The following is a 15906-nucleotide window of genomic DNA, read 5'->3' on the forward strand; positions in this document are numbered from 1 at the left end:
CATGTTTATACAGGGAGCGGTGTAGATATTTCTATGTTTACACAGACCGCGGGGTAGTTATTTCCATCTTTCTACAGATGGCATTGTAGATATTTCCTTGTTGATAGAGATATCGTGTTAGGTATTTCCGTGTTTATACAGACGGCGGTGCAGATATTTCCATGTTTATACAGATTGCAGTGTAGATATTTCCATATTTATAAAGATAGCAGTATAGATATTTCCATGTTTATACAGATAGCGGTTGAGATATTTCCATGTTTATACAGAGAGCGATTGAGATATTTCCATGTTTATACAGAGAGCAGTGTAGATATTTCCATGTTTATAGAGATAGCGGTTTATGTATTTCGATGTTTACACAGATAGCGTTGTAGTTATTTCTAAATTTATAGAGATAGCGGTTTAGATATTTCCAAGTTTATACAGATAGCGGTGTAGACATTTCCATGTTTATAGAGATAGCAGTGTAGATATTTCCGTATTTAAAGATATAGTGGTGTAGGTATTTCCATGTTTATACAGATAGCGGTGTAGACATTTCCATGTTTATACAGATAGCTGTGTAGTAATTTCCATGTTTATAGAGATAGCGGTGTAGATATTTCCATGTTTATACTGATGTCCGTGTAGATATTTCTATGTGTGTAGAGATGGCAGTGTAGATATTTCCATGTTTATACAGATGACTCTGTAGATATTTCCAGATTTTTACACATGGCGGTTTAGATATTTCCATGTTTATACTGATGGCGGTGTGGATATTTCCATGATTATACAGATGGCAGTGTTGATATTTCCATGATTATACAGAACGCGGTGTAGATATTTCCATGTTTACACAGATAGCGGTGTTGGTATTTCCATGTTTATACAGAGAGCGGTGAAGATATTTCCATGTTTCTAGAGCTCACGGTGTAGATATTTCCTTGTTTATATTGATGGTGGTGTAGATATTTCCATGTATGTACAGATGGCGGTGTAGATAGTTCCATGATTATGGTGATGGCAGAGTAGATATTTTCATGTTTATAGAGATGGCGGTGTAGATATTTCCATGTCTATAGAGATAGTGGTGTAGGTATTTCCATGTTTATAGAGATAGCGGTATGGATATTTCTATGTTTATAGAGATAGCGATGTAGATATTTCCAAGTTTATACAGATGGTTTTGTAGATATTTCCATGTTTATACAGATAGCGGTGTAGGTATTTCCATGTTTATACAGATAGCGTTGTAGATATTTCCATGTTTACACAGATAGCGTTGTATATGTTTCCATGTTTATAGAGATAGTGGTGTATATATTTCCATGTTTACACAGATAGCATTGTAGATATCTCCACGTTTATGGAGAGAGCGGTTTTGTTATTTCCAAGTTTATCCAGATAGCGGTGTAGACATTTCCATGTTTATAGAGATATCAGTGTAGATATTTCCATGTTTATACAGATAGTGGTGTAGATATTTCCATGTTTATACCGATCGTGTTGTAGATATTTCCAAGTTTATACTGATAGCGGTGTAGATATTTCCACGTTTATACAGATAGTGTTGTAGATATTTCCATGTTTATAGAGATGGCGGTGTAGATATTTCTATGTTTATAGACATAGTAGTGTAGAAAATTCCATGTTTATGGAGATGGCGTTGTAGGTACTTCCATGTTGATGGGTATAGTGGTGTAGATATTTCCATGTTTATGCAGATAGCGGAGTAGATATTTCCATGTTTATACAGATAGCGGTGTTGGTATTTTCATGTTTATACAGATAGCGTTGTAGACATTTCCATGTTTATTCAGCTCACGATGTAGATATTTCCATCGTTATACAGATGGCAGTGTAGATATTTCCATGTTAATACAGATATCGGTGTCGTTATTTCCATGTTTACACAAATGGTGGTGTAGATAGTTCCATCTTTATGGAGATGGTGGTGTAGATATTTTCATGTTTATAGAAATGGCAGTGTAGATATTTCCATGTTTATAGAGATTGCGGTGTAGATATTTCCATGTTTATAGAGATAGCGGTGTAGGTATTTCCAAGTGTATAGAGATTGCGGTGTAGATATTTCCATGTTTATAGAGATAGCGGTGTAGATATTTCCATGTTTATAGAGATAGTGGTGTAGATGTTTCCATGTTTATACTGATGGCTGTGTAGATATTTCCATTTGTATACCGAAGGCAGTGTAGATATTTCCATGTTTATAGGGATGGTGGTGTAGATATTTCCTTGTTTATACAGATGACTGTGTAGATGTTTCCACGTTTATACAGATGGCGGTGTACATTTTTCCATGTTTATAGAGACAGCGGTGTAGATATTTCCATGTTTATACAGATAGCGGAGTAGATATTTCCATGTTTATGCACATAGCGGTGGAGATATTTCCATGTTTATACAGATGGCGGTGTAGATATTTCCATGTTTATACAGATAGCAGTGTAGATATTTCCAAGTTTATACAGATATTGGTGTCGTTATTTCCATGTTTATACAGATATCGGTGTAGACATTTCCATGTTTATACAGAAAGCGGTGTAGGTATTTCCATGTTTATAGAGATAGCGGTGTAGATGTTTCCATGTTGATACTGATAGCTGTGGAGATATTTCCATGTGTATACAGATGGCAGTGTAGATATTTCCATGTTTATACTCACGGAGGTGTAGATATTTCCAAGTTTATACAGATGACGGTGTACATATTTCCATGTTTTTCCAAATTGCAGTGTAGATGTTTCCATGTTTATGCAGATGGCGGTGTGGATTTTTCCATGATTATGCAGATGGCGGTGTTGATATTTCCATGTTTATACAGATATCGGTGTAGATATTTCCATGTTTATTTACCTCACGGAGTAGATACTTACATCTTTACAGAGATGGCATTGTAGATATTTCCATGTTTATTCAGATGGCGGTGTAGATATTTCCATATTTATACAGAAGGCGGTGTAGATAGTTCAGTGATTATGGAGACGGCAGTGTGGATATTTTCATGTTTATAGATATGGCGTTTTAGATATTTCTATGTTTATAGAGACAGCAGTGTAGATATTTCCATGTTTATACAGATAGCGGTGTAGGTATTTCCATGTTTATACAGATAGCGGTGTAGATATTTCCATGTTTACAGATAACAGTGTGGATATTTCCATGTTTATACGGATAGTGGTGTAGATATTTCCATGTTTATGCAATCGACTGTGTAGGTATTTCCATGTTTGTACAGATGGCGGTGTAGATATTTCCATGTTTCTAGAGAGAGCCAAGTAGATATTTCCACGTTTATACAGCTAGCGGTGTAGATATTTCCATATTTTTACCGATAGCGGTGTAGATACTTCCATGTTTATACAGATAGTGGTGTAGATATTTCCATGTTTATACAGATTGCATTGTAGGTATTTCCATGTATATGGAGATAGCGCTGTAGGTATTTCCGTGTTTATACAGATGGCTGTGTAGATATTTCCATGTGTATACAGATGGCAGTGTAGATATTTCTATGTTTATACACATGGAGGTGTAGATATTTCCATGTTTATACAGATAGTGGTGTAGATATTTCCATGGTTATAAAGATGACTGTGTAGGTATTTCCATGTTTATACAGATGACGGTGTAGATATTTTCATGATTATGGAGATAGCCATGTAGATATTTACATGTTTATGCAGATAGCAGTGTAGTTATTTCCGTGTTTAAACAGATAGCGGTGTAGATATTTGCATGTTTACAGAGATATCTGTGTAGATATTTCCATAATTGCGCATATTGCGGGGTAGATATTTCCATCTTTACACAGATAGCGGTGTACATATTTCCATGTTTACACAGATAGCTGTGAAGCTATTCCCATGTTTACACAGATAGTGTTGTAGATATTTCCATGTTTATACAGGTAGCGGTGTAGATATTTCCATGTTTACAAAGATAATGGTGTAGATATTTCCATGTTTATAGAGATAGCGCTGTAGATATTTCCATGTTTATAAAGATAGCGACGTAGATATTTCCATGTTTATACAGATAGCGGTGTAGATATTTCCATGTTTATACAGATAGCGGTGGAGATATTTCCATGTTTATACAGATAGCGTTGTAGATATTTCCATGTTTATACAGATAGCGGTGTAGATATTTCCATGTTTATACAGATAACGGGGTAGATATTTCCATGTTTACAGAGATAGCGTAGTATATACTTTGATATTTGCACAGATTGTGCTGTACATATTTTCATCTTTACACAGATAGTGGTGTACATATTTCCATGTTTTCACACATAGCTGTGTAGATATTTCCATGTTTACACAGATATTGTTGTAGATATTCCCATGTTTTTACAGATAGCGGTGTAGATATTTCCATGTTTATAAAGAAAGCAGTGTAGGTATTTCCATGTTTATACAGATAGCGGTGTAGATATTTCCATGTTTACACAGATATTGTTGTAGATATTTCCATGTTTATACAGATAGCGTTGTAGGTATTTCAATATTTATAGAGATAGCGGTGTAGATATTTCCATGTTTATGCAGATTGTGCTGAAGATATTTCCAGGTTTATACAGATAGCGGTGTAGACAATTCCATGTTTACAGAGATCGTGGTGTAGATATTTCCATGTTTATACAGATAGCGTTGTAGATATTTCCATGTCTATAGAGATAGCGGTGTAGGTATTTCCATATTTATACAGATTGCGGTGTAGATATTTCCCTCTTTATACAGATGGCGGTCTAGATATTTCCATGTTTATACAAATGGCAGTGAAGATATTTCCATGTTTATACAGATATTGGTGTAGATATTTCCATGTTTATACAGATGGCGGTTTAGATATATCCAAGTTTCGGAAGATGGTGGTGTAGATATTTTCATGTTTATAGAGATGGCGGTGTAGATATTTCCATGTTTATACAGATGTCTGTGTAGATATTACTATGTTTATAGAGATAGCGGTGTAAATATTTCCATGTTTATAGAGATCGCGGTGTAAGTATTTTCATGTTTATAGAGATAGCGGTGTAGATATTTCCACGTTTATACAGATAGCGGTGTTGGGATTTCCAAGTTTATACAGATAGCGTTGTAAATATTTCCATGTTTATACACCTCGCGGTGTAGATATTTCCATCTTTATACAGATGGCAGTGTAGATATTTCCATGTTTATAAAGATAGCGGTGTAGATATTTCCATGTCTATAGAGATATCGGTGTAGGTATTTCCATATTTATACAGATTGCGGTGTAGATATTTCCATCTTTATACAGATGGCGGTGTAGATAATTCTATGTTTATACAGATGATTGTGTAGGTATTTCCATGTTTATATATATGGCGGTGTAGATATTTCCATGTTTAAAGAGATAGCCAGGAAGATATTTGCATGTTTATACAGACAGCGGTGTATACATTTCCATGTTTATAGAGATAGCGGTGTAGATATTTCCATATTTATACAGATAGTGGTGTAGATATTTCCATGTTTCTACAGATAGCGTTGTAGATGTTTCCATGTTTATACAAATAGCGGTGTAGATATATCCATCTTTATACAGATCGTGGTGTAGATATTTCCATGTTTATACAGATAACGGTGTAGATATTCCCATGTTTATACAGATAGCGGTGTAGATATTTCCATATTTACAGAGATAGAGGTGTAGATATTTCCATAATTGCACAGATTGCGGTGTACATATTTCCACGTTTATACAGATAGCGGTGTAGATATTTCCATGTTTATACAGATAGCAGTGTAGATATTTCCATGTTTATACAGATAGCAGTGTAGATATTTCCATGTTTATACAGATAGCAGTGTAGATATATCCATGTTTATGCTGATTGCGGTGTAGATATTTCCATGTTTATACAGATAGCGGTGTAGATATTTCCATATTTACAGGGATAGAGGTGTAGATATTTCCATGTTTGCACAGATTGCGGTGTACATATTTCCACGTTTATACAGATAGCGGTGTAGATATTTCAATATTTATAGAGATAGCGGTTTAGTTATTTCCATTTTTATACAGATGGCAGTGTAGATATTTCCATGTTTATACAGAAGGCGGTGAAGATATTTCCATGTTTTTAGGGACAGCCATGTAGATATTTCCATGTTTATACAGATAGCGGTGTTGACATTTCCATGTTTATATAGATAGCGGAGTAGATATTTCCATGTTTATAAAGATAGCGGTGTAGATATTTCCATCTTTATACAGATAGTGGTGTAGATATTTTCATGTTTATATAGATGGCGGTGTAGATATTTCCATGTTTCTAGAGATTGTGGTGTTAATATTTCCATGTTTACAGAGATAGCGCTGTCGGTATTTCCTTGTTTATACAGATAGTTGTGTAGATACATCCATATTTATACAGATGGCTGTGTAGATATTTCCATGTGTATACAGATGACTCTGTAGATATTTTTATGTTTACAGAAATGGCGGTACAGGCATTTCCGTATTTATACAGATAGCGGTGTAGATATTTCCATGTTTATACAGATAACGGTGTAGATATGTCCATGTTTATACAGATAGCGATGTAGATATTTCCATGTTAATACAGACTGTGGTGTAGATATTTCCATGTTTACAGAGATAGCGGTGTAGATATTTCCATCTTTGCACAGATTGCGGTGTAGATATTTCCATCTTAACACAGATAGCGGTGTAGATATTTTCATATTTATACAGATCGTGGTGTAGATATTTCCATCTTTCCACAGATGGCAGTGTAGATATTTCCATGTTTATACACATGACAGTGTAGATATTTCCATGTTTATAGAGATGGCGGTGTAGATATTTCTATGTTTATAGAGATAGCGGTGTAGGTATTTCTATGTGTATAGAGATGGCGGTGTAGGTATTTCCATGTTTATAGAGATAGTTGTGTAGATATTTCCATCTGTATACAGATGGCGGTGTAGGTATTTCCATGTTTATACAGATAGCGGTGTTGGTATTTCCATTTTTATAAAATTAGCGTTGTAGATATTTCCATGTTTATACAGCTCGCGGTTTAGATATTTCCAACTTTATAGAGATGGCAGTGTAGATATTTCCATGTTTATAGAGATAGCGGTGTAGATATTTCCATGTTTATACAGATAGCGGTGTTGACATTTCCATGTTTATATAGATAGCGGAGTAGATATTTCCATGTTTATAAAGATAGCGGTGTAGATATTTCCATCTTTATACAGATAGTGGTGTAGATATTTCCTTGTTTATACAGATGGCGGTGTAGATAATTCCATGTTTTTGGAGATGGCGGTGTAGATATTTTAATGTTTATATAGATGGCGGTGTAGATATTTCCATGTTTCTAGAGATTGTGGTGTTAATATTTCCATGTTTACAGAGATAGCGCTGTCGTTATTTCCTTGTTTATACAGATAGTTGTGTAGATACATCCATATTTATACAGATGGCTGTGCAGATATTTCCATGTGTATACAGATGACTCTGTAGATATTTTTATGTTTACAGAAATGGCGGTACAGGCATTTCCGTATTTATACAGATAGCGGTGTAGATATTTCCATGTTTATACAGATAACGGTGTAGATATGTCCATGTTTATACAGATAGCGATGTAGATATTTCCATGTTAATACAGACTGTGGTGTAGATATTTCCATGTTTACAGAGATAGCGGTGTAGATATTTCCATCTTTGCACAGATTGCGGTGTAGATATTTCCATCTTAACACAGATAGCGGTGTAGATATTTTCATATTTATACAGATCGTGGTGTAGATATTTCCATCTTTCCACAGATGGCAGTGTAGATATTTCCATGTTTATACACATGACAGTGTAGATATTTCCATGTTTATAGAGATGGCGGTGTAGATATTTCTATGTTTATAGAGATAGCGGTGTAGGTATTTCTATGTGTATAGAGATGGCGGTGTAGGTATTTCCATGTTTATAGAGATAGTTGTGTAGATATTTCCATCTGTATACAGATGGCGGTGTAGGTATTTCCATGTTTATACAGATAGCGGTGTTGGTATTTCCATTTTTATAAAATTAGCGTTGTAGATATTTCCATGTTTATACAGCTCGCAGTTTAGATATTTCCAACTTTATAGAGATGGCAGTGTAGATATTTCCATGTTTATAGAGATAGCGGTGTAGATATTTCCATGTTTATACAGATCGTGGTGTAGATATTTACATGTTTATACAGATAGTGGTGTAGATATTGACATATTTATACAAACCGTGGTGTAGATATTTCCATGTTTACACACATAGCGTAATAGATATATCCATGTTTATAAAGATTGTGGTGTGGATATGTCCAAGATTCTACAGATAGCGGTGTAGATATTTTCATGTTTATACAGATAGCGGTGGAGATATTTCCATGTTTATAGAGACTGTGGTATAGATATTTCCATGTTGATACAGATAGCGCTGTAGATATTTGCATGTTTATGCAGATAGCGTTGTAGATATTTCCATGTTTATACAGATAGCGGTGTAGATATTTCCATGTTTATAGAGATAGCGTTGGAGATATTTCCATATTTATACAGATAGCAATGTAGATATTTGAATATTTATACAGATAGCGGTCTAGATATTTCCATGTTTATACAGATAGCGGTGTAGATATTTCCATGTTTTTACAGATCGCGGTGTAGATATTTCCATGTTTATACAGATGGCGGTGTATGTATTTCCATGTTTATACAGATAGAGGTGTAGATATTTATATGTTTATACAGATAGTGGTGTAGATATTACCATGTTTACAGAGATATCGGTGTAGATATTTCCATCTTTGCAGAGATTGCGGTGAAGTTATTTCCATTTTCACACAGAGAGCGGTGTAGATATTTCAGTCGTTGCACAGATTGTGCTGTAGATATTTCTATCTTTACACAGATAGAGTTGTAGATATTTCCATGTTTACTCAGACAGCGGTGTAGATATTTCCATGTTTACACAGAGAGCGTTGTATATATTTGCATGTTTATACAGATAGTGGTGAAAGTGTTTCCATGTTTATACAGATAGCGGTGGAGATATTTCCATGTTTATACAGATAGCGATGGAGATATTTCCATGTTTATACAGATTGAGGTGTAGATATTTCCAAGTTTATACAGATAGCGGTGTAGATATTTAAATGTTTTTACAGATAGCGATGTAGTTATTTCCATGTTTATACAGATAGCGATGTAGGTATTTCCATGTTTATAGAGATAGCGGTGTAGACATTTCCATGTTTATAGAGATAGTGGTGTAGATAATTCTATGTTTACAGAGAGAGCGGTGTAGATAGTTCCATGTTTATAGAGATGGCGGTGTAGATAGTTTCATGTTTATGGAGATGGCGGTGTAGATATTTCCATGTTTACAGAGATAGAGGTGTAGGTATTTCCATGTTTATAGAGATAGCGGTGTAGGTACTTCCATGAGTATGCAGATGGCAGTGTAGATATTTCCATGTTTATAGAGAAGGTAGTGTAGATATTTCTATGCTTATTCAGATGACTGTGTAGCTATTTCCATGTTTATACAGATGGCGGTGTAGATATTTCCAAGTTTATGGAGATAGCGGTGCAGAAATTTCCATGTTTATACAGATAGCGGTGGAGACAATTCCATGTATATAAATATAGCGGTGTAGATATTTCCATATTTATAGTGACATAGGTGTTTGTATTTCCATGTTTATATATATAGCGGCATAGATATTTCCATGTTCATAAGGATTGCGGTGTAGGTATTTACATGTTTATATAGATAGCGGTGTAAATATTTCCATGTTTATACAGATCGCAGTGTAGATATTTCCAAGTTTATACAGATGGCGGTGTAAATATTTCCATGTTTATACAGATCGCAGTGTAGATATTTCCAGGTTTATACAGATGGAGGTGTAGATATTTCCATGTTTATACAGATGAATTTGTAGATATTTCCATGTTTTTACAGATGGCGGTGTTGATATTTCCATGTTTATACAGATAGTGGTGTGGCTATTTCCATGTTTATACAGATAGCGTTGTAGACATTTCGATGTTTATAGAGATAGCGGTGTAGATATTTCCATATTTAAACAGATCGCAGTGTATATATTTCCATGTTTATACAGATAGCATTGAAGGTATTTCCATGTTCATACAGATTGCTGTGTAGGTATTTCCGTGTTTATAGAAATAGCCGTGTAGATATGTCCATGTTTATACAGATAATGTTGTAGATATTTCCCTGTTTATACAGATAGCGGTGGAGGTATTTCCATGTTTATATAGATAGCGCTGGATATACATCCATGTTTATACAGATGGCGGTGTAGATATTTCAAAGTTTATGAAGAAAGCGGTGTAGATATTTCCATGTTTATAAAGATAGCGGTGTAGATATTTCCATGTTTATAAACATTGCGGTGTAGGTATTTCCATGTTTATAGAGATAGCAGTGTAGATATTTCCATGTTTATACAGATGGCTGTGTAGATATTTACATGTGTTTAGAGTTGGCAGTGTAGATATTTCCATGTTTATACAGATGGAGGTGTAGATATTTCCATGTTTATAGAGATGACTGTGTAGATATTTCCATGTTTATACAGATTGCGGTGTAGATATTTCCATGTTTATACAGGTATTGGTGTAGACATTTCGATGTTTATAGAGATAGCGGTGTAGATATTTCCATGTTTACAGAGATAGAGCTGTAGATATTTCAGTATTTGCACAGATTGCGGTGTAGATATTTCCATCTTTACACAGATAGCGGAGTACATATCTCCATGTTTACACAGACAGCTGTGTAGATATTTCCATGTTTACACAGATAGTGTTGTAGATATTTCCATGTTTATATAGATAGCGGTGTAGATATTTCCATGTTTATACAGATGGCGGTGTAGGTGTTTCCATGTTTATACAGAGAGCGGTGTAGATGTTTCCATGTTTATACAGATAGCGGTGTAGATATATCCATGTTCATACAGATAGCAGTGGAGATATTTCCATGTTTATACAGATAACGGTGGAGATATTTCCATGTTTATAGAGATAGCGGTGTAGATATTTCCATGTTTATAGAGATAGCGGTGTTGTTATTTCCATGTTTATACAGATGGCGGTGCAGGTATTTCCATGTTTATAGAGATGGCGGTGTAGATATTTCTATGTTTATAGAGACAGCGGTGTTGGTATTTCCATGTTTATAGAGATGGCGTTGTAAGTATTTCCATGTTTATAGAGATAGCAGTGAAGATATTTCCATGTTTATACATGTAGCGGTGTAGATATTTCCATATTTTTACAGATGGCGGTGTAGATATTTCCATGTTTATACAGATAGCGTTTTAGCTATTTCCATGTTTATTCAGATAGAGATGTAGATATTTCCATGTTTATAGAGATGGCTGTGTAGATATTTCCATGTTTATACAGATGGCAGTGTAGATATTTCCGTGTTTATACAGATAGTGGTGTGGATATGTCTATGTTTATACAGATGACTGTGAAGTTATTTCCATGTTTATACAGATGGCGGTGTAGATATTTCCATATTTGTAGAAATAGCCATGTAGATATTTCCATGTTTATACAGATAGCGGTGTAGACATTTCCATGTTTATAGAGATAGAGGTTTACTTATTTCCATATTTATACAGATAGAGGTGTAGATATTTCCATGTTTATAGAGATAGCGGTGTAGATGTTTCCATGTTTATAAAGATAGCGGTGTAGATATATCCATGTTTACACAGATCATGGTGTAGATATTTCCATGTTTATACAGACAGCGGTGTAGATATTTCCATGTTTATATAGATAGCAGAGTAGATATTTACATATTTACAGAGATAGATGTGTAGATATTTCCAAGTTTACACAGATAGCTGTGTATATATTTCCATGTTTACACACATAGCGGTGTAGATATTTCCATGTTTATACAGATAACGATGTAGGTATTTCCATCTTTATACAGATGACTGTGTAGATATTTCCATGTTTATACAGATAGCGGTGGAGATGTTTCCATGTTTATAGAGACAGAGGTATAGATATTTCCATGTTTATACAGATAGCGGTGGAGATATTTCCCTGTTTATACAGATGGCTGTTTAGATATTTTCATGAGTGTACAGACGGCGGTGTAGATATTTCCATGTTTATACACATGGCGCTGTAGATTTTTCCATGTTTATACAGATGGCAGTGTAGATATTTCCATGTTTATACAGATAGCGGTGTAGATATTTCCATGTTTACAGAGATAGCGTTGTAGATATTTCCATCTTTGCACAGATTGCGCTGTAGGTATTGCCAAATTTACCCAGTTAACGGTGTAGATATTTCCAAGTTTACACCGATAGCTGTGTAGATATTTCCATGCTTATAGAGATACCGGTGTAGCTATTTCCATGTTTATAGTGTTAGCGGTGTAGATATTTCCATGTTTATTCAGATGGTGGTGTAGATATTTCCACATTTTTACAGATGGCGGTGTAGATATTTCCATGTTTATATAGATAGCAGTGTAGATATTTCCATGCTTATACAGAGAGTGGTGTACATATTACCATGTTTACACAGACAGCGGTGTAGATATTTCCATCTTTGCACAGATTGCGGTGTAGATATTTCCTACTTTACAAAGATAGCGATGTAGATATTTCCACATTTGCACAGATTGCAGTGTAGATATTTCCATCTTTACACAGATAGCAGTGTAGATATTTCAATGTTTACACAGATAGCGGTGTAGATATTTCCATGTTTACACAGATAGCGTTGTAGATATTTGCATGTTTATACAGATAGCAGTGTAGATATTTCCATGTTTATGAAGATAGCGGTGTAGATGTTTCTATGTTGATACAGAAAGCGGTGGAGATTTTTCCATGTTTATACAGATCTTGGTGTAGATATTTCCATGTTTATACAGATAGCAGTGGAGATAATTCCATGTTTATAGAGATAGCGGTGGAGATATTAGCATGTTTATATAGATGGCGGTGTAGATATTTCCATGTTTTCACAGATGGCGCTGTAGATATTTCCATGTTTATACAGACGACTGTGTTGTTATTTCCATGTTTATACAGAAGGCGGATTAGGTATTTCCATATTTATAGAGTTAGCCTTGTAGGTATTTCCATGTTTAAACAAATAGCGGCATAGAAATTTCCATGTTTATAGAGATAGCGGTGTAGATATTTCCATATTTATACAGATCTCGGTGTAGATATTTGCATGTTTATACAGTTAGTGGTGTAGATATTTCCATGTTTATACAGATAGCGGTGTAGATATTTCCATTTTTATACAGATCGTGGTGTAGTTGTTTCCATGTTTATACAGATAGCGGTGTACATATTTCCATCTTTATACAAGTAGCGGTGGAGATGATTCCAAGTTTATACAAATCGCGGTGTAGACATTTCCATGTTTCCACAGATGGCAGTGCAGATATTTCTATGTTTATAGAGAAATCGGCATAGATATTTCCATGTTTATACAGATGGCGGTGTAGATATTTCCATGTTTACGTAGATCGCGGTTTAAATATTTCCATGTTTTTAGAGACGGCGGAGTAGATATTTATATGTTTATAGAGATAGTGGTGTACATATTTCCATGTTTATAGAGATGGTGGTGTAGGTATTTTTATGTTTATAGAGATAGTGGTGTAGATAATTCCATGTATATAGAGATGGCGGTGCAGATATTTCCATGTTTATAGAGATAGTGGTGTAGATATTTCCATATTTATACAGATAGTGGTTTAGATATTTCCATGTTTATACAGAAAGCAGTGTTGGTATTTCCATGTTTATACTGCTCGCGGTGTAGATATTTCCATCTTTATACAGATAGCAGTGCAGATATGTCCATGTTTATACAGATAGCGGTTTAGATATTTCCATTTTTACACAGATGGTGGTGTAGATAGTTCCATGTTTATGGAGATGACGGTGTAGTTATTTTCATGTTTGTAAATATGTCAGTGTAGATATTTCCAGGTTTATAGAGATAGCTGTGTAGATATTTCCATGTTTATAGAGATAGCTGTGTAATTATTTCCATCTGTATAGAGATAGCTGTGTAGTTATTTCCATGTTTATGCAGATGGCTTTGTATATATTTCCATGTTTATACAGATGGCTGTCTAGATATTTCCATGTTTATAGAGATGGTGGTGCAGATATTTCTATGTTTATACAGATGACTGTGTAGATATTTCCATGTTTATACAGATGGCGGCATAGATATTTCCATGTTTATAGAGATAGCGGTGTGTATATTTCCATATTGATAGAGATAGCAATGTAGATATTTCCATGATTATTCAGAGGGCGGTATAGATATTTCCATGTTTATACAGATATCGGTGTAATTATTTCCATGTTTATACCGAGAGACTTGTAGATATTTCCATGTTTATACAGATCGTGTTGTAGATATTTCCACGTTTATACAGATAGTGGTGTTTGTATTTCCCTGTTTATACAGATAGCAGTGCAGATATTTCCATGTTTATACAGCTCGGGATGCAGATATTCCCATCTTTATACAGACGGCACTGTAGATATTTCCATGTTTACACAGATGGCGGTGTAGATAGTTCCATGTTTATGGAGATGGCGGTGTAGATGTTTTCATGTTTATAGAGATGGCGGTGTAGATATTTCCATGTTTATAGATTTTGTGGTGTAGATATTTCCATGTTTATACAGATTGTAGTGTAGGTATTTCCATGTGTATAGAGATAGCGGTGCAGATGTTTCCATGTTTATACTGATGGCTCTGTAGACATTTCCATGTGTATACAGACGGCAGTGTAGATATTTCCATGTTTATAGAGATGGTGGTTTAGATATTTCCATGTACATACAGATTATTGTGTAGATATTTCCATGTTTATACAGATGGCAGTGTAGTTTTTTCCATGTTTATAGAAATGTTGGTGTGGATATTTCCATGTATATACAGTTGACTGTGTAGATATTTCCATTTTTATACAGATAGCGGTGTAGGTATTTCCATATTTAAAGTGATAGCGGTGGTGATATTTCCATGTTTACACAGAGAGCGATGTAGATATTTCCATGTTTATACAGATTGCATTGTAGGTATTTCCATGTTTATAGAGTTAGCGGTGCATATATTTCCATGTTTCTACAGATGACTGTGTAGATATTTCCATGTTTGTTCAGATGGCAGTGTAGATATTTCCATGTTTATAGAGATAGCGGTGTAGATATTTTCATGTTTATACAGATTGCGGTGGAGATATGTCTATGTTTATACTGATAGCAATGGAGATATTTCCACGTTAATACACATAGCGGTGTAGATATTTCCATGTTTATACAGATAGTGATGTAGATATTTCCATGTTTATACAGAAGGCTGTGCCGATATTTCCATGTTTATTCAGAGTTCTCTGTAGATATTTCCATGTTTATATAGATGACAGTGTAGATGTTTCCAGGTTTATACAGTTGACTGTGTAGATACTTCCATGTTAATACAGATGGCGGTGTAGATATATCCATGTTTATAGAGATAGCGTTGTAGATATTTCCATGTTTATAGAGATAGCGGTGTAAATATTTCCTTATTTATACATATAGTGGTGTAGATATTTCCATGTTTTTACAGAGAGCGGTGTAGGTATTTCCATCTTTATTCAGAGAGTGCTGTACATATTTCCATGTTTATACAGATCACTGTGTAGATATTTCCATGTTTATACAGTTAACGTTGTAGATATTTCCATCTTTATACAAACGGTGGTGTAGATATTTCCAAGTTCCTACACATGACTGTGTAGATATTTCCATGTTTATACAGATGGCGGTGTAGATATTTCCATA

The sequence above is a fragment of the Pan troglodytes genome, chromosome 18 (assembly GCF_028858775.2).
Source record: "Pan troglodytes isolate AG18354 chromosome 18, NHGRI_mPanTro3-v2.0_pri, whole genome shotgun sequence".
Taxonomy (NCBI): Eukaryota; Metazoa; Chordata; class Mammalia; order Primates; family Hominidae; genus Pan; species Pan troglodytes.